Consider the following 21,760-nt stretch of genomic DNA (forward strand, 5'->3'; position numbering starts at 1 on the left):
TAGTCTAAGGCTCTTTCTCTGACAGCTTGATTCAGACAGTGTGACCGGGCGTCATGCACATCTCACAGGGAGGGAGGCTGCAGTCTTCACAAAAGCTCTTTTCTGAGAAAAGCTAAAATTCTAATCTTCAACTCGAGCTGAAGCCTCCACAGGGAGTCAGAGCGTCTTCACTGATGGTTTAAGTATTTGTCTTAAATCCTCCAAATGTGAACACCAGAGCTGCATTTGGTAAAACCTGATGAAAGGAGTTCTACAGTCTCAGCGAATATTTACTGTGCTTTGCTGCTCACATCATTACTGACAGTAATACTCGTCACTATACGTTTAAATTATGTGACACTATAATGACTAAGGCTAGCATCTAACAATAGCTCATTTATATCACATTCATTTATTAGTAGCTACAGCTGAAATTAATTGATCACAAGAAACATACTGACTGTCTGTTACACTTAAAGGAGTAGTTCAGCATTTCTGTACCACTGTTGCTTTTATGCAGAGAGTTAGATGTGGTAACCAGCACCACCTGAATCATCAGGGCTTTCATACTATGCACATTTGTGCTGCATGTTGGCTTTGTCTCCTTGCTGTCAAAGTCCTACCTCCCCTAATGTTTACCTCAAGAAATCTTTCTACAAGTGACTTGATGCACTGTATAAATGAGCCAGGAAAAATTAACAACAAAAGCATTCTGTGCTAATGAAGTCATAAGTTTCTCCACAGAAATGCCAATCTGGGCTTTTACTTTGAAAAGCACAAACTGGCAGTGTAACCATACTGTGTTTATCTGCCCTGTGACACATGGCTCTCCATTTTTTATTCTCCTTTGTATTGAGTACTTTGCACGCAGCTTCCATGGAATAAAAATGATGGATTGCTGTCAAAAATCAACATCAATTTTAATTGTTTCATGAAGTAAACCCCAAGAAAGTAGGTCTTCATATGTTTATCATGTCAACAGACATTTGTATAAACTATTTAAGTTTTGCCATGATCTTAGTTAATGCATACTAGTCTAATTTTGACAACCTTAGAGCAGACACAGCCGAGTACCCCCCTTGAGATCTTTGGTGCCCCACCTAGGGATTCCTGGACCCCAGGTTGGGGATCAATGCTCTTTTCTCTTTATTCTCAGTGCATGACATACTGTACTCACGCAGGCAGTCTAAAAGCCCTGAACATGCTGAAATCAAGCCATCACACAGCCACGAACCTAGTCTGAATCAGCTATAATGCCTGATAATTAAATTCTATAGCTAGCAGCTTATTAGCCCAACAAAGCACAAAAACTGGAACCTTGGGAAAACAAATGGCTCATTTTTGCACCAGTAAAGAATTCTAATGTGCTATTGCTGGGTGAAGAATGAAGTGTAATAATGGTTTTAGCCTCCCACCATCATAAAACCAAGATTATGTGTGGTAAACGAAGCATACACACTGTCCATGTAAAAGTGTAAACAATGAATTGAAGCATTTCAGCTTACTCGTTATGAACGACAAAATGAGAGTAGCTCCATCTGAGCTAATCTGAGATCAAAAGCCAAAAAGTGCTGTATACCAAAGCAGATTCAAAATCTGCCAACTAGCTTTCACACTAAGTTGTCCGGTATCAGTTAACACATTTTGGTACAGTAAACCCTCATCCTGCCTTTATTTCCAAAACCAATGCCCATCCAGCCTTGTGTGAAGTGATGGGAATTGTGACTGTTTTTGGAGATCCAGATCATTTGGCTCAGCTCAGTAAAAACTCTTTCAAGTCTTCATTTGGAAGCATTTTGGCTTTTTATGTTTATTCAACAACAAAAAAGAAGGAAAAAAAATTGAAGCCGGCTCTTACAAGCAAATCATTTATGAACCACACATTATGACAACCTCATGACTTGTTTTCTTGAATTTAATTGTCATCCAAGCAGCATCCCACATGGTTTGTTTGCTCAATATTATATCACTGCCTCCTTTAATAGTTTGTTAACGACAAATGGGGGAGAAAAGCCGTTCAGATCAGTATGAAACATGTTTTGTGTTTTCCCATTATGTACAGAAAGTGAAGATTCTTTTCACAAATCAACAGACTGCAGAGTCTAGCTCCAACCAGTAGGGTTGGATAGGTATGCTTGTACCCAGGCAGAATAGTGCCAAAAAAGAAGGACAATACCAATCAGTTGTTTTGTGACGTTTCCTAGATTTTGACAGCAGAAACACAAATATACCGAACAGAACTCAACCAGATGTGTGTCAGCACAAAACAAAACCATTTCCTACCTTGTCAAGATATGATTTCAACACTATACATCATCTTATCATTCTGTCATATAAAATACCAGTCAATGGAAAAGTTACAAACAGCTAGAACTAGCTGCTAGAGCTTAAACTGAAAATTTGATCAAAACTTCAAGGTTTCAACTTTAAATGACAACAGCTACAACTATTGTGTTTACAATTCACTGTAAGGTTAACATGACTGACAGCATCACATTCAGTATTTGAGTATTTAACCTCATTGTGGCACAAGACAAAAAATTGAGTGGATCAACAAATCAACAGAGTTCTTGTGGTTTATCTCGTGTGATCATGAAATGCCTTACATATTTATGAAACCATAAAGCAGTTTACATAGTTTAGTCTGGACCAGAGTAAAAGGCTACATGAAGATACAACTACTTCACTGCTGATGATACAAACAAACTTCAGATAAACCATGAGTCAGTTTACTAAATAAATAAAGGCAATACAGAAAAGCAAAAAGCTGCAGTGCCACAAGAGTTGACTTAAAGCTGGCAACCGTGTCTGAATTTCTACACATTACAGGGGTATTAGTGTTTTCAAATTACTTACCTGTTCTAATTATATTTAGGGTAAGAGCTATGCATTATTTGCATGCATAACTGTGTTTTCTGCTATACATATATAAACTGATAGGTCCAAATTTAACTGTTAAGCCAGTTTACTGTGCAGATGCCTCAATAAAACAAATTATCTGAGTATCAATGAAAAAAATCATGATTATGAAATTTGCCACAATCATGCAGCCCCACATGCTTGCTTATGGTGATAGCAGCCATGTCTTCAATTATGCATAACTTGCACCCTGCTCAAAACCAAAATGGACAAGTTAAAAAATAATAATAATAATTTTATGTGCCCATAAAACATTTTTCCAAAACTGCATTTAGAAACAGGCTGTTAACGTGTTTAATTCTGCATAAAAAAAAAGAAGACATTTTAACAAAGAATCTTTGAGGCCTCTGAAATTTTTGCATCCAGCCTCAAGAGGACTGTAGAGGAACTGCATTTTTTTTACTCTTCCACACTGGTTTTATTTTTCAAAAAATGGAGCTTGCCACTTTGGTAGCCTGTTACAGGCTGTCTGAAAATTATGTTTGAGATAGTACTCTCCCTTTTCTTTTTTTTCCAGATGATTTTTGGGGGGCTTTTTGCCTTAGAGTTGAAGAGACGGGAAATATGGGGAGAGAGAGTGAAAGAAGACATGTACCAAACAGCACCAAGACCGGGTATCAATCCTGTGACCAGTGCATTGAGGATATGCCCTCTACATATGGGCACCTGCTCTACTGCAGAGCTATATAGCACCCTTTTCTCCCAGTTTTGACCCAGATATAAATGTTGGTAGAAAAGCTGACAGGTTGTACAGAACCTCTTCATCTTAGCATCCAGCTAGTAGGTAACCAAGCTCTTGCAGTAGCATCCCAAGCTACAACCATGCATAACTTCTTGGGAGATTTACACAGCTTGAATTAAAAAAAAGAGGGTCACAAACCATCAGTGTCAAGGAGTTATGCATTGCTGGAGCTGGAGATGCTATACCGTCCATGTTTTATGATGAGTTCGTGTGCCTCTAGAGAAATAAAAGTCAGAAATGAATCAAGCATAACATTCAACCACTAAAACTCATTTTTCTCTTCAGGAATGCAAGTAAATAACTATAATTTGACATATTAATCAAGAAATAATAATGTGCTTTACTATTTTTTGAGATTCATGGATAACAATATTAATCATATTTTAGCATTAAAAATATCATTTGGGTTTAAGAGCTTCTACATATTGGTGTATTAACCATTGCAGAAACATAAAAAATTATTTTGGTAATTATCAATGCTGTTAATTTAGGGCAGCTGTAGCATAAACCTTACTTTGGTTAGGGTTAGGGTGGTCTAATAAATTTGTTAAGCACTGTATCTAGTATGACTGTGATAAAAATCTCTGTCTGAGATTGTGCTACACTGTTGATATGAAGGTTACAATCCTTTAAATCCCTGAAAAAATACTAAGCTGTTGCAGGCAGTGTTACAAGTCAATCAGCTGGGCTGTAGTATAATGCTTTAAAAAGGAAAAAATAAATCAGCAGCTTATACTTACAGCTCCCCTCGGTTACCCTCTACTTTTATTGTGCAATTAATAAATACAAGTCTCAGTGTCCGCTCAGCATTGCCTATTAGCATCTCATGTCCCTCCCACCATCTACTCTTCGGATCGCCTCCTTTTTGGTGCCATGCAGACTCTGTACGTCACCATTAAATCCCTCTCCTCTTTCATCTTCAGCTCTCAGTAGGATGTTTGAATTCTCTATTTCAGTCTTCCTGCTTTTGAAAATATTCTTAGGTTTTAGTGGGTGGACGCAGCAGTAGTTTGATGTTTGCTACTTTGGAGAGTTAAGAACCAAACACACACCATCCAATCAGCATCAATTGTGGGGAGAGGAAGGAAGTGAAGCTACCATCTGTGAATTTTAGAGAGGTTAAAGATAGAGAATGAGGAGGCAGGTACGGACACATGACACAGCATGGGGGAAAAAACAATCACCTAATGGGAACATGAAATCCCCGCACACCACAAACAGCATGAACTTTCTCCCTGATTCTCACCTCTCGCTTTCTGACAACAATCGACACAAAACAAAGCCAGTGACACAACAACACAACAGTAGTGAGTTTCATGGTTCATGCTTTGTCCTGGTTCCCCTCACATATCCGCTTTCATCGTGTCTGTGCAGCGTGCTATTGAGTGAGTACCATCTCACACGAGCTCTGTCTCACACAAGGGTGACGCTGGGTGTGTGCATGCATGTGTGTATTTGTGTGCATGTGTGGATGTGTGAGGTATTGATCCTCAGACTGCTAAAAGGATAAGAAGCCCAGGCAAGCCTGTCCTCGCCTTTGTCACGTCATCAGCATTGTCTTATGTCTCTTTGACTGCACTGGTTTACCAAGAGCTCTGTCTGTACACGCAACACATGACCGCACCAATAAATTAACAAGCTGGTGCAATTAAATAAATAACAATTTAGCAAAACTGTCAATCCTTCACTCATACCTCATTTAAGTCTGAAATACTTTGTATGCTTGTACCGGTTGTAGAGTGCACAGGGTCAGTGTCAAACTAGGACTGTCTGCTCAACAGGGCATTACTTGCTCAACAGTGACTCCCCAGCTCTGGTTCTGGAAGTAAAATCCCCCTTTCAAATCTTCCATTGATATTTAAAATCCCAATGTTTTCAATCTGGGAACAAAGCGAAATAGCAATCGAATAATTTTAACAATAAAACATTTACTTTGGGGTAATAACAGCATTGGGAAACAGAGAAAAAGGCAAAGGTACAACAAACTACACATCCCACAATCCATTGTGGTTCCCTAAAATCATTGCCTATGATAGAGCTTCAAACTTTTAAACTGTACACCAGCCTTTCATCTACAATCATCTTAACTGTAGTTTTTATATTGTTAATACTACTGCTGAAATCAGTGTTTCCAACACAGCAGGTATATTTTCAGCCACCCAAGTATATTTGCAGATTCTTACAAAAAAAATCATCATCTGCTTGCAGGAAAGAGATATGCACATATAGACAATGCCTGTAAATGCAGTTATTGAATGAGACATCTCATGTTGATAATTTTGCTGTTGTTTCAACATTTTCCTGCAGGTCCTTGCAAACTTCAAGCTCCTTCCAACTCTTCCAGGAGTTGTGATATGCTAACAACAATGCTAGCAACGTATTCCTTAATCATATGCTACTCACCTGCAATGATAAAGGAATACTGGGTGAAACGTTTCAAAAGATGAGTGATGTTATCTGGGCATTTTTATACAATGTACTGTTGATGAATACTGTCAAGGGAGCTGCAACACAAGCAATTAAACATATAGAACAAGGCAGGACAGGATGGCCATCCTTATTATCAAACTGCAGTGCTTTATGGGTTGTTTGCAATCATATGACCCTGAATGTCCCTCAAGAAGTGGGCGACAGCCATTAGATATTAACTGGAATGAAGGAAAATTAGTACTGTATAATTCTAAATGGATCTGTGCATTGTAATTTCTACATACATTAAATACAATCTCTACACCTCACAAAAAAGATTTTTTACCACAGTTTAACCTATTTACCTGGCGTGGGGATGATTAAAATCACAAATTACTCAGTCTAGTAGACCTCCAAGCATTTAGTGTTATTTAGCCAGATAAAGGGAAACAAGAGTTTTGAAGAGTCTCTTCTTGAGCTAAGAGGCTAGCTGAGTCCCTTTTATGTATTTCTGAAAATGCTGTTTTGTCACAAACATGCTTTTAATTGAAACTGTGATAGTTTATCAACCAAATAAACCTTGTGGGTAAGCATCTAAGTAAGGATGTGTCATTCACAAATGAGTCTGTGCTATGAAATGGCTCTTTATTGTGATCTGCAGTAGCTAGCTCTTTTTTGAGTGCCAGTTTCCTTTGCTGTTATTCAATCCACATTTAAAAGCAAAACAGTTACCAAATGGAGAGCTATTTAGTAGCCAAACAACCAGCTCTACTGAGCTCTGCAAAATAATCTGTATCTCTTAAAAGAGACGGAACAATAAGCAACACTAGCGGTTGGTGATACAGACATGAACTAAAGATTATGGGTAAGATCAGAGTTTAATTTGCTAAACCATGGCAAAACTGTACAGGACACAACTTTTTAAATTAACTCCTTCACTACTCTCAGGACACAAATTAAGCTTAATCCCTTAAAGCCTGTCATATCATTTTGATACATGATTTTGTGAGACTTCTGTCTCAATCAATCAATAATTTCCTTAAAAAACTTTTAAATACACTTTGATAAATGATCAAAATGCCCTCTGGCGGATTATCAATTGCCATAAAAGCCTTATGCATCAAATGTGACACAAAAAATATCTGTGAAATTTTATATTATGGCCATTTTGGTTGGTTTTTTTTTGGGGGGGGGGGGGATTTCGGTAGGTTAATTAAACATCTCCAAAAAAAAAAAAAAAAAAAAAGTGAGAACTTTCTGACTATTATTTGAGGTAACAGGCTTTAAATGCTTAAGAATTAAGAATGCTTATATTTCCCCACTTTGAATGGTTGGCAGGGCCATAAGCAGCTCAAAACATGGCCTTTTGGTAGCGTTTCTCTATCACTACTGGCCCCCTTAGGGGTGTTCTCCACTGCTGCATGCTGCAAAGAAAATATTCTTAGAAAAACTTGAAATTTATTGCATGTTTTTATGATAAGGGTCTGAAAGTATGGCCGATTTTATTGTGGTCATTTTCAGCCAACAGCTGCAATCATGCGCATGGCGATCAGCGGTGGGCTCCACCAACCAGAGATGTTGCTTTGACTTGCTTGATGGGACTTGGAACAAAACTGCTTATTCATGTGCCACCAACAACAGTATTTTGTTGATTTATGAATCAATCACTATTTGGATTCATAAATTATTACGTAAAAAGGTGTCATAACAACACCCACAACAGTTTTCCGAAAGCTGTAGATGACATTTAAAAATGTTTGGTTTTTTTACTGATAAGCTTTAACGGTCCAAGAATTCAAATGTCACAAAGCTTCGTATCAATTTTCAAGCATCTTAAAAGATTTTTGATTACACATATATTCAGAGTTTCACTCCTGATAAACACTTTAATTACACAGCTTATTACTGCAGCAACCTATTTCATACCATTTAATTTGGGATTAAACTTTGCAGAACTTAAAAAAGAAATCCTGAAATTAATATTATCATAGGAAAAAAAGAAAATACCGTCTGCTTTTGAGCATTAAGGATAGTAACTCTGTACAAAAAACAGATACAGCAGCAGAATTTTATAAAGTGTTGAAACTAGGGTGTTAACACCTGCTGCATGTTAATAGAGGGGGAACATATGTTATCATCAAGAGAAGTATTGAGTGTTCTCTTACTTCCTCCTTTATCCTGCTCTAGATGAAGTTGTGCATGTGATACAGTTTACAGTGAACACACCGATCGGTGCTGCTGTGAGCTCCTATGATGACAGAACCACTGAGAGACACACACAGAAGAGGGACAATGTGTATAAACACACATAGCCTATAGTGTATTCAGAGTGTAGACTATAAATAGCAGGTTGTGGAAGCCAGTTTCTGTCCTCGCTGGCAGTTCATAAAAAGCTCTGGAGCAGGGGACATGTGTCCCTGAAGTGGCCTGGTGGACTGCTCGCTATGACCCACATCCTGACTCTGAATACTGGGCCACGCTCTCGCTGCTGCTGAACACGGAGCATCCGAGCCTAGAGAAATTAATGTATTTGACATTTCCATATGATACAAGTAGGTAAAAATGTTGAGCTTTGACGTGACAGAAGGTGACTTTTCATTCACATGCAAATGGATGAAACAGAGAATACTTTATTAACTGCAACCTGTGTGAAAATAGGCATTGGATTTCATGTTTTTGTGTCACAAAGTATAAGAGGCAAAGGTTTATTTACATTTTAGATAAACCTCTCTTCCACCCACAGAAAACAGAATAACTAAAGTACATAGATTCTACCTTCAAGGTTGTTGACAGTGACCATGATGAAGAGTTTTTACTTTTCCTAATGTCATCAATCTCTATAAATGAGCGAGTGCTAGCAGCACAACATTCAGAGGCCATTTTATGTAGCTTCAGAGAAAAGCAGATTCTGAGGCCATCTGGTTACTGAATCTTTTACAATGCACAGGACTCCACTTTCACTGTTTTAGCAGCCAAAGAAACTCATATTCTCTTCATGGATTGCTCCACATCATTTGACACTTCAGCACAAATACTGTGCTAATATAGATTTACCAAAGGCTACTACACAGAGGATGCAAACACAGACTATTTAGTTGTAAATGTCAGTGTCCCGGTATAGCCTGGACAATAAAGTCACATTATTTGCATGAAATGAGTTTGAACTGCAGCCCTTTCTGGTGGGCTGAAACAAACTGTGAGTTTATATTAAGAGGGAGGCTGTTATCTGTGGATGCTGACTAAATATTTCATTAATGTGGCTGAGAGAATGTTTGTATGGTCTAAAAGTGGCCCCAGCCTGCCAGGGAATCCGCCTGTAACATTGTGCACTGGACTGGAGGATACAGAAAGGTAAAGGATTGAAGAATTCATCTGGTACTCTGTGAGCAAAAAAGTGAAAAAAGGTTTAGGAGTGTATCTGCAATGACAGTTGACATGCGTTATACCAAAGTAACCTTGCAAAGCCGATGGATTGGACTGTCATCAGACAGATCCATCTTGCAAACATTTGAAACATTTGTGCCTGGTCTAAGAATGACCAAGCCCATTAGCGTGATTTGAGTAGAACCAGGTGGTAGCTACAGGCAGGGTTTAGTTGTACTACAAGTGATGACTGGGTGAAGAGATAAGCTTGGATGTAGCTATAGCGGCATTTTTTTAAAATCAGAACCGGACAGGCTTCTGGCAAGAGTTTGATTCACCAACTGGCTTCATTCATAGATAACAGAGATAGTGGCAACCAGTTGAGCTCAAGTAAAGTAGATCATTAATTAGGGCTGTGTATGACCACTACCTTATTTATTTTGTAGCTCTGATTGGACTGTAATGATCATGACACACAAAGTGTTTGTTAAGTCGACCTCCTAGAATGTTTTTTCTTTCCAAATACTGTCTATAGACGTCTACCTGAATTAATCTGAACTATATTTCTTTCAATAGATGGGTAAAGCAATCTCTCTAGCATGTCAGGCTAATTCTAACTATCAATATGTCACAATGACAATGTGCCATTTCTTTTACACTCAGCAAAGTCCCAATCATACCTTTTTTTGTGCAGTTGTGTAGATCTCTAACATTTTTTGCCATAAAGATTTTCCACCTCTGCTCAGGTAAGTAGCTCTCCCTGCCTCCACTCTCATTTGCTGTCTTAACTGAGGAGTCTTTTCAATCAAACCAGCATTCCACATGCTGAATTATGACCTAATGGGAAGAAAAGCTGGTGAAGAGTAGCGCAAGTCCCTACTTGTCTTGCTTGCATCTCTGTGTACAATACTGTGCATAAGTTTAAGGCATAATTGGGCCAAAAATTGAAGCTGAGGTAAGACGTAGATGTGTCAAGTAGGCTTCCTGAGGGCACCATCAGAGGGGGAAGGAGGACTGGCACGACCCTGGTTGTGATCTGGATGTCTTTGCATATTTCAAGGGAAAATAATCTGTTGGAAAGATAACCAAGTGTGCACCTTTAAGGCAGAGGAACAGGTGGATGGGGCGAGTAAGCACAGCCTTGGATACTGTCTGGGTGGAGGGTTGCAAGGTCGTGCTGGGATGTCTAAAAGGTCCAAAAGCCAGGCATATTACCAGGGGTGAAAAGGCCCGGACAAAAGAGATGTGGTTGAGCTTGACCACTTGGGTTGCGGCACATCAGGCCCTCCCCACATGCCTAAAACATATGCACAGGACCGTACATCAGCATGTTATTAGCCACAAATCAGCTGTTTGCAATAAACAATGAATTAAGATAATTTTCAATAGTGAAAGGTTGAGTGCAACATATGATGGTGGGATTTTACATTAGCGGAGGCAGACTTTAGCAAAGGCAAAGGTAGGCAATTGCCTGGAGCTCTGTGAACACATAACTAGCTTAACCCTTTCTCTTCTTCTGTGGTCTGGCAGTTGGGAATTTTAAGGGGTTAAAACGCTCATTAGAAGCGCAAGTAAACTTGGTCATATTAAAGTGGTTCATGGTTTCTAGATGATGTACACTGTTAACATAAATGTCTATCCATAAGATGCATTAAACATTGCAATTTACTCATAAACAAATGCTAACTTGCTTTATACGGTAACTATGGTAAACATGAGGCTTGCTCAACACTGGTGTATTAACATAGTTAAGCACCTTGTTGGCTTGTAAACAACTCTCTTCTATGTCTACTTAATCCTCACAGACTAAAAGTAACCTTAACCTGGAAGTTATTTCTATCTTTAACCCCAGCCTGCAGATTAACCCTGAATTAGACAATGGGTGTCTGCACACTGTTTCACTCTATTGTTACACCTGGCGTTCTCTGTATATTTTCAACTGACATAATACAGTCACTTGAAAGCACTCCACTGCTATTGTGCACTATGTGGAGGATGCTTCAGAAGTCAAAAATAAAAACGGGTTCATATATCTATCTGTACAAGCCCAGGCTTTCAGAAGCTTTACACTAAAAGTGGAACATCATTGCAGGAATCTTTCTTTGTATTTGTTCGTTTCACTTCTGAAAACACACAAGCAGCTGGAGTGTAGGATGTCAGTCTAAGGCAGATACCTATCTTTACATCCTCTACAGGCCCTTCCTCTCTGTCCCGTTTTGACCTCTGGTTCTCTGTGGTTCAGTTGTCACCTGAGGCTAAGATAACCCCAACATGTGTGTGTGCACTCGCATGACAACCTGTCATCAGAGACACAAACTCCTTTACTTTATCCAACTTAAACACTAGTCTGAATGTTTATAAAATAAATACCAAGACAAAACTATCCACAAATACAATCACACCACTGCAAATCATAGACGCACAAGCAAATCCAGGTGAAAAACTCCTCCTGTGTATTAACAAAAGGCAGTAGGACACTATCAGCACACTGCTGGGGACATCTGATACCCTCAATCGCCTTCCTGCTGTTGATGGTCTGGGGAGCTTCCACTCATTGTCTAACACAGACGTACACACAATCGTAGACACACAGCAGTTCAGCCAAACATCTGCTGTTTTAACCCCTGCTGATCGTGAGTACACGCATGGCGTGGGGGAGACAGAGCAACTGCCAAGTGACCTGAGAGTGAGATTAGCCTGATGGTGGGAATATAAATTCTGAGGGTCTCTGCTCCTTTTTTCACACCGTATATGCTATAAATTCATGCTGCTGCTATGTCTTTTTACTTCTTATTATGTTTATTATGTAGAGTACGTGCTATATAGGTAGTGTTCAGTGTTTTCTACACTGCTACTAGTCATTGTTTGTTGTTATTTACTGCTTTGGAGAAAGCTAACAGTCTGAAACATTGAAATCTAAAACAAGTACTGCTCCAGTGAAAATGAAGTGCACTGTCAAGTGTTACACTGTCTCTATCATCGTTTTGTTTAGTTTCATTCTGTATCCCATACATCATACAGAGTTGGATCAGAGAATACTATACTGAAAATAATTTCCCATCTGATTAAATTCAAATTATACTTCAGGCTAGCAACTGTTCTAATGTCAAGTAAATACTTTCTGTAAACAACTCCACACCAAAATGAAGCAAAGGGGGGTATCTCAGAGGGGTGACTCTTGCTCTGCTCTGAGGTTGTCAACATCAGATTTGCACTTATTAAGCAAAATCAAGATATAACAATAAATAAGTAGTTTATACAATGGTCATTTGCTAAGAAAAACAGTTGGACATTTTTCTTAGGGTATTGTCAATGAAACAATTAAACAGATGTTGATTTTGGGCAACAATATGTTCAACTTATACATGTGATTCTTGGGAAGAGGCTTGGCTTCTCTTCAATATAACTAGGTGGGACTCTAAGGAAAAGGGGTTTGGAACAACTGTTTCACAGAATGCAGCAGTGCTAGCACCACTGGTCTTCCATCCTCAGGTTAACATCCACATTCCTGTGCTGACATAGTCACTCAATACTTTGGCTCTATGTGAGTAGAACCTGACAGAGCCTCTGGAAAAAAAATGTATCCCTGTTTTCTAGATCAAAGTAGTGCGAAACTGTGCTTCTTGTGCTGAAGTGTACAAAAAGTGTGGTCTCAGAGTCAGTATCATGGAGAAATACAGTAAATCAAGAACATGACTATGACTTCACTCATTTTGTGCTGTTTCTTTTCACTTCTTTTCGTTTTTTCAGCCCTCAGATAAAGCTTTCTAACACTGTTTGAAATAATAATAGAGAGGAACAGCTGTAATGATTCTACATTGCATCCACATTTCGCACAGGTGTTGTGCATGAACATCTCTACCTTAGTGAAACGTCACCTCTCCCATTCAAAATAGTCTGGCTGCAGACTGCCTCTCTCAGATGTCTGCTTTGCACATCACAAAATTGCAACTTTCACAATGAAATCGGATTAAATCAGGGTTAGGATACCAAAAGTTAAAACCTGACCTGCAAGACAATAACGTTTGATATTGGTGACTAGACACTCCTCCATGAAAACACTGCAACACAGCAAATAGCAACAAAGCTACGTTAGGTTATGTAGCTAAAGCTAACATTGCTAAGGTTAAAGTTGTTAAGGTTAACGTTTCTTCTAGCTAAAGCTAAAGCTACTATGGCTTACATAGTCTCGTTGACTTCATAGCTAGTGTAGCTATAGCTTTAGCAACGTAGCCGATAGAGCTAATGGAACCACTATTCATGTAACTACTCGTACTGCTTCTCAGATGGGAAATATGTTGTTTAGTCACTTTTGTCCTGATGGTGGTGGTGCATCTCTACTGCAAGAGGGGCATCTAGAAGCTGCTGTCTGTAGCCCCACCCCTCTCCCCCCTTCCATACCAGAGCCAGGGAGTGCTCATACTAGTCAAACAAACAGGACTTTGGGGGTCAAACATGTTTGGTCACTACCTAATGTGAGGAAGTGAGATGCATGTACATCTTATTATGGAATTGTATCGTTTCATATTGTATCTAGTATAAAAAGGAGCTGATAGCTATGTGTCTCCATTTATCACATTAAAGAGGTGTCAGACATTGAATAGATACATTTTCCAACAGGAACAATAAAGTACAATGCATCCCTAACCTGTCTCGTTGTCTCACCCGGTTTTAGTGTCATATGGTATCATACAGTGTGGAATCAGGTTGTATTATATTGCATAATATTTTGTTTTGTATCACACTGCTTCTTATCATACCAGTAAAAAAATATCAGTAATCATATCAACTAAAACACTAGGCAGATTTCATGTTGAATAATCTACATATAAAACCTTTATCTTTTTACCACATATGCCTGCTCATGTCTCCTCAGCATCATAAGAAGCCTCAACTGCAGCCTAAATCGGGGCGTGTTTCCAGAATAAACACATGCTCTGTGTTGACGCTGATATGTTTTCAAAACAGAAGCTGAAAGGTGACGTGAAAACAAATTACGTGCATATCTCTGAGCAGACAGAGAAGTGGAGGGGCAGAGAAAGCCAACAGCCACACAGGGAGTTAGAAGGGAACTCTCTTGGGCCTCTAAGCCAATTACCGGAGCAGCATTGATTGAGGCAGCACTTTAAGGCCTCATCTACACAAGTAGACAAGTAGTCCCTTAATACACTGGTCAGATGATGGGAGCGTCTCGACCACAAACCATAGATAGCTCCATGTCCATTTAGATCCATTATTCTGTCTGCTTGGCAAATCTTTTTAAAGATGCTAATACATGCTGTTATAAAAGGCAGTGCAAACACGTTTATTGTTCTGTAATTAAAGGGTGTGTCACTGCGTCTTCAGGTACCAGACCTGTTCCCTCATTCTGGATCACCTGACCCAAAGTACAAGGTGAGTATTATGTCCTAGCTTTGTTCAATAAGCACTTCCATCCCCCCATTAAAAGGATTGCTGGTCCATAATGATTTATGAAGGGGAACAGAGAGAGAATCAATGTAGCGGGGCCCCTCAGATTAATGATTAAGCAAATTGCTGCCCCTCTACAGATCCTATCAGGGGCCGAGGTGCTACTGAGAGCACTCCACACTGCTGGATGTTCAATTAACTGCCATGAGATTGGGGGAGATTCAGCAGAGAGATTCAATGCTGCTGCTTCACTCCTACAAATGAAACATGCCATGGAAAGCTTTCATAAGGCACTATTTCACAGAGGGAAATGTCAGAGGGGGATTTTTGTCATGTGTTCCTGCAGTGTTATGAAAAAGTCACTTTAATGTCTGTCAAGGCTTCTTTTTGTTTTGGCTTAAATTTCCTATGAAATATGTCAATCATGAGAGGAGGGATGCCCGATATTTTTGGCATGGTTCTTGTATCAGCAGATATGAACATTTCTGCGAATATTTACAACCAATATTTTGGCTGTAAAATTATTCCTACATCAGCTGTAAATGTTGGCTAAACAAACAAATAAGCAGAGGTGGAAAGTAGCTAATTACATTTACTCTAATTACTGTAACTCAGTAGTGTTTTGGGTACTTTTTTGAGCACATTTTGAAATCAGTACTTTTTCTTCTGTTTCAGTAAGTTTTAACCAGAGTAACTAAGCTTTGACTTGACTGGAATACTCTTCAACTTTTCCACTTGTGTTGACTACACAGTGGGGCATAACAAAGAGAAGGATTCCACATCACATCCCCCAAAAATGGAGTGCTGACATCTCAAGGTTGAATATTTCAGAGTTTATTTTAACTCTATTCTGAGTGAAACTGTCTTCAGTGTGGATCCAACAGGTTTAGTTTGACTGTGTCAACTTTTCTACCCTCTGCAGAATGGGCTTTCAAATCTGGGGATGTATGGCCAGAATCATGCCCTTGGGCAGAGTTCAGATGTGTTTAGTTGTGTTTGGATGTCCCCTGATGGGGTTCTTTTGGTCATGTTTCCAACAGATTGTTTTTGATGGGGGACATATTTGCACCATGAGTGAAGCTAACCACCGAGTCAGACCTTCCACCTGTGACTTAAGGTGCTTCTCATGGATGTACAGTGCATTAGTATGCCTTGTCTTGCTATGAGGTTGATTCTCTGTCTTGTTCTCCCCACAGATTTTCAACAGTTACAACGGCTCTGTCATATTGTCAAATATTTCACACTTTAAAAGTGTAGTTTAATTATACGTTCAGCGGACCAATATAGATACCTTTAAAATATTAATTTAACTCTATATGAGTTTAATCAGCACTGTCAATTTTGCTGTGTATTTGACTTTATTACAGAGGTGTGACCTTACCTGAACACCTGGTCGGAGATCTATTCTCTTGTTATCCTTGCCAGGGTTTGTTAGTTTGTTTGTTAGCAACAATTCAAGTTATTGATGGATTTTGATGAAATTTTCAGGAAATGTCAGAAATGGCATAAGGAAGAACTGATTAGATGTTGTTTTTCAAGTGGCGGAACATAACAGACCAGTATTTCCACTTTTAATTAAGTAAATTTAAACCTGAACAACTTTGACTTGACTATGATAGTCTTGTTCTTTTTCACTTCTGCTAATAAGTTTGTGGAGTTAGAGGCTAGGCCAACAGACCTATGTCGACTAAAATCTTTTTCTTTATTCATTATCATTCCTTGTACTTAAAGGTCTGTTTTAGGGACTAAAATACAATAATTTGGTTATCCTCAAAAAACAATTTTGTGTTTAGGGACTTAAGTTTTAGATTTGAACTACATTTGAATATCAGTTTCGGCATATGAGATATCAGTAATAATCCAATCACATCCCTATTTTTTAAATCAAAATTGTAATATTTCATGTGAAAAACTGCTTTAGTGAGTCATCCCATTACGTTAGTCACATTTTTGTCATTTCTATCTTTTTTCAGTTTTAGTCTAGTTTTAGTCGACAAAAACTTAAGACATTTTAGTCCAGTTTTAGTCCATAGCAAGTCCTCATATTTTAGTCTTTAGATTTAGTCAAAGCATTTATTTTCTTGCCTGAATCTGGTACCAAATCACGGTAGTGTGTTCTCTGCACTCTGCCAAACCTGGGGTCCCTGTAGACTAGATGCAGCTACATTGTTTTTTGACAGATTTGCCCACAGTGGAGAAATATCCAACCAAAAAAAATAACATTTTAGTCTAGTTTAAGTCATCTTGACAAAACTAAACTTAGTTTTGTCAGCTTTAGCTAACACAGATCTATTTTTGTTAGTCTTAGTCTGGTTTTTGTCAAGGAAAATAGGCTGTTGACAAACATCTTTAGTCATAGTTTTAGTCTACGCAATTAACACTGTTTAGGTGAGCATAAGAGTTCCTTAGTTTGTCATTCAGTTTGAAGAAAATGCCATTTAAATTTCCTCTAGGCCAATTTATTTAATGGAAAAGGTCACACTTTGTGGACCAAACATTTCTGTTTCCTTGAAAAAGTAGTTTCCTTAATCACCTAGGACAAAAAGGAAGCAAAATGTCCACTTTATGGAGCTTCATTCAGGCTCTCAGGCTTGCTAATTGCTTAAATAAAACTCTTAGATTGTGTTCAAACAGCTCAGGTGTTTTATGTACTTGAATTGAAACATTTTGTTTCTGCTCTGAAATAAAAGTGTGATTTTCTGTATCAAAGAGCCGTTTTTATCTTCATGGATTAGACGGTTCTGGCTGTGATTGTTAGACTAAAAGGATGATGCAGGTATCTATTTAAGAGAAGGAGGACAGAGAGGGGTAAGACACACAATACTGCTGCTGCCCAACACAACAGGCCATTCTTTCAGCTCGCGCCACAACACTGCTCACAGCTGAATCCCAGCCGCTATCCTCCTGCTGTTCCCCCAGCTCCCTCCCCATCTCTCCCCTTTCAATATGGGGGACAAGAATGAGGGAGGAGGAAAGGGGGGCTGAGGATGAATAGCAGGCAAGCACATAAAATTCAAGGCATCTTGAGGGAATCTCATGGAATAACACTTGTTTATTATTTTGGGAAATGGGGCAAAAAAAGGCCAAAGGGGTTTGATTTAAAGCTTCACTGCTTATCGATATCACACTACAAATCTGCAAAGGTTCAGATTCCCACATTCTCCTAAAAAATGAAATCCACCTGCCTCATTCCTGCTTCTGTGAGTATGTGCGTGTATCTGATTACTCTCCCCACCCTCATCCCTTCCAATCTAATCCCAGAAGCCAGGGCATCATTCCCAGGAGAAGTAAATGTCAGAATTACCTCTACACCGTCACTACTGCTGCTGCTGCTGCTTCTCACTGCACGTTATTCCACAGAAATATTCAAAAAGATAAATCCAAGCAGGCTGAAATCTGCTCCCCTTCTTCCCACCAAAGCATCCATGGAGCCGCATGAGCCAGTGCTAGCCCCCCAGCTTGCTAAGAGCCCACATTCAGGCAGGCTGCTTTCAGGCAGCTGCCGTTTTCCTTCAAAGCTCCACAAGCACAGCAAATTAGAGGTCCAGTCCAGCTTAGAGGCTAAGCCATTGTGAGCTATTCACACTCCAGTTCCTGTCTGAGGCCAATGGCTGCAGCCCCCCTGCATCTTCTTCCCGCCCACTGCCTTATACTCCCTCCCTCTTTCTCTCCCTCTCTTCTCCTGCTATCTTCGCCATAAATATTCACTCCTGACATTACTTAACACATGGTTCCTCCTGATAAACAGCAGCTTCAGGCTGGTCTCGTGACTGAGAAACATCTCCAGGGGTGAAATGAGGGTTAAGGGGAGGGCAAAGAGGGCAAGAGAACAAGTTGTGGGTGCGATGAAGTTGAGAGGCCTAACTGTCTCAAGATATAAATGTCTAAATATAATGAGGATTTTTTTTTCCTCTGGTCGGTCATGAGGAAGCAGGGTGTTCGTCACAGGTCAGATATGTTTGCGATGTTTAGACAGAACCTATGGGACTTTAGGAGATCAAGACCATGATGGTGGACCAAAGAGCCTGCACCTGGCAGAGCGGGTCAGCACCAGCATGGACATGGAAAACTGCCCAGACAACCTGACCATGAAACCCTCCAGCTGCCCTGAGGGGTGAGGACTGCAGCTTTCTGTTTGGATGCACATGGCCCAATCTCAGACACATGTCCTCAGTGTACTGCAGCTTAAAACTGACTAGAGCTCCAGAAGAGAGTCAACACACTTTTCTAATATATCATATCCTGTCCTGCAAAAAAAGGCATATGAAGTTTATATAATTTTAAACTTCACTGTGTTTTCTAATGAGCAAGGTCTATAGTCAACCAGTGGTTCTCAATGTGGGGTTCGGGACCCCCCAGGGGATTATTTATAATATTGTTGAACCTCTGAGGAATACCTTAAAAAATGGAAGAGAAAGTGTTTGTATTTACAGAAAGCTAAATTTAGCTTGGTAGCTTGAAAAAAGATCAGCTTAAAATGCAATACAGTCTGGTGCAATGTGACGTGATGCAATGCCATACCATACCATACCATTCCATTTGGTGCAATACAATACAGGACAGGACGGTACTATATAGAGATGTACGGTATTGTTGGTTTTGCACTATCATAGTGCAGTTTCTAACGATAGAACTTAAGAGCAAAAAACATCATTTTTTTAAAGTGGAGCAGAACGAAGGGAGGTGGGAACTAAAGTTCCCATCAACCAGTGTGCCCATTATCCTGGGTTTAACAATAGGCAAACACTGCCAGACTGCGATACCCCATTTGATAAGGAATATGAGTGACATAAGGAGCCAGTTGGCAAATTATCACCCCAAAAAGATTGGTGAAGATGGGAGGAGTAGAATCCGACCAGGCCAAAAGACTCTTAAGGAAACGTTTGCCATCCCACTTCACCACAACAGTGTGAGAGTTCAAGATCACAAGGTATATCACTGAAAATATCGCCAAAGACCTACAGCTATTTTCAGAGGTGGGCAATTAATGTTTTAAAAAGTTAGTAAACACGCTGGAGCCTAACGCACATCTATGGCACTTTCTTGCACATATTGTAATATCCAAAGTGCAATTGTTGTTTAAAAAATGAAGACGTCCCTTAAAGAACAATCACAAATGACCAAAAAAGTAAAAGCATGTTTTTCTTTTATTTTATGAATCAAATGTAACAAATATCAACTGAATTTTCCTCTTGGGTAAGAGCAAGCTGTAGTTCAGTCTAAAAAGTGCACCTTTGTACTGCAAGGAAAGTTAACATCAACACAGAAAGGCTGCAATTATTTGCAGATATCTTTGATGGCATACAGAATTCATGTCTGAGCATAACATGAAATTATTATTTTTTTATTTCTGTATGTTCAATATTGTGTTACTGCTCCTATAGTTTTAGGTTTCACTTCAATGCTGAGGTGAGTCAAGCTGCAATAGACTACACCTTATTTCCCATTGGGGGCTTTCACAATAAATAATAAATAATAAATAATAAATAAACATCAACAGCCACAGACTTTTACTGTGAAGGAATTGTCGGAAGTAGCATTTTTATCATTGTTCAACTAAGTTTCTGCAGTGGTACCGGGACTTTCTGTGACTGCAGCATTAACAGCTGCATCTCTTCATACATATCTGTCTTGTTTAACGCCACAGCCTGCTTCTGGGACTGAACATGGACTTATTAAGGGAGTCAGGAGTTTAAACACATTTTAAACTGTTGTTTAAGCGAATCACTGCAGCTAAAAACAAACCAAGGCAACCCAACTTGTGTTAAAGCCCCAGACAGACCGACAGATAGACTCTGCAAAGAGGACACAGTCCTCATATGTTACATTTTCACAATTGACAGTATTGATACTGGTTTACTGCCCAGTGCCTATAACTAGATTTCAGTGCTACTGACTGCTTGAAGTGTGTGTTTGATGGATGTAGTGGTCTTGTCAATTCTGTAGTTCCTTTAGTTGCCACAGCTTGTAAACAAATATTGGAGTGGGCTGTGGTGTCTTTATGGTCCGAAGCTGCAAACCTGAACCAGGTCAAAACAGCTGACGAAAATATACCGTTCTTATGGGACGAAACTCAGGATTTGCGCCGGTAGCCGTGCTCTTGTGTGTGCGTCTCTATGGTGGAAGAGGTTGAGGGTGTAAACTACAGGAACCCCAGGAGGCGAGAAAGAGGAGCGCGGAGGAATATCTGAAAATCTAGATTTTAATTTTTTGAATTCGTCCTAAACAAAAAAATACGAATTAATTGATAAAACCGAACTATCAAACAGACCTAAGTTAAAATTAAGCTTAGTTGTTAGCTCGCTTAAAGACCAGTTTACAATATGATATGATTTGATACAAAGCAGTATGCTGAGTTAAGATGCAATATGCAATACATTACAATGAGATACAAAAGGACATGACACACTTACTTTTCCTTGTAGGGAATTTTTCATTTGGACTTGATGCTTCACACTCTACTCTTTTTTTTCTTTTTGAGAAATAAAGCTCAGCATTAGTTCATGCAGGACACAGTAGTCTTACACACAGCTGATGGTCAGCTGATCCCAATTATTGCCTCCCAGCTCCCACAGCCAATCACAGCTCTTTCTCTGATCACAGCAGCCCATTTTAATATGGCGTACTTCTCACTAATGCCCACTTGTATTATTGCTGATACACCATGCTACTGCTGCTGGCAAAGCTTAACCTCCTCCATCCCAGCCTCCTCCTTTACAGCATAAAGCTTGAGGCATACTTATGGAGACTCACACTACTATGTATTAATTTCTAAGAGCACACCTACAAACAGGCGCAGAGAGAGTTAGAGAGCGAGAGATTATTGCTGCACAGTACCGCATCAAAACTCAGATTAATCAGATGCAGCCAGAAAACTGAACCTTAAAATAAAGGACAGCTATTTAATGTTGAAAGCAATGTACTGGGCTTGTTATAACG

General features: G+C 39.4%; 1 protein-coding gene across 13 annotated transcripts in view; it reads right to left on the minus strand.

Moving 5' to 3' along the window:
- The window catches only part of LOC121517204 (membrane-associated guanylate kinase, WW and PDZ domain-containing protein 1-like), a 163,635-nt gene that overhangs the window by 71,431 nt on the left and 70,444 nt on the right, over positions 1-21,760 (minus strand). The window contains exon 1 of one of the 13 annotated variants that reach the window (XM_041798784.1): positions 18,126-18,373. The exons of the other annotated variants lie outside the window; for them this stretch is intronic. The gene's annotated coding sequence lies outside the window, so the exon portion shown is untranslated. Of the gene's footprint in view, positions 1-18,125; positions 18,374-21,760 lie in introns of those variants that run through there. 13 annotated transcript variants of the gene reach the window in all.

This window comes from Cheilinus undulatus, linkage group 11 (genome assembly GCF_018320785.1).
Source record: "Cheilinus undulatus linkage group 11, ASM1832078v1, whole genome shotgun sequence".
NCBI classification, from domain to species: domain Eukaryota; kingdom Metazoa; phylum Chordata; class Actinopteri; order Labriformes; family Labridae; genus Cheilinus; species Cheilinus undulatus.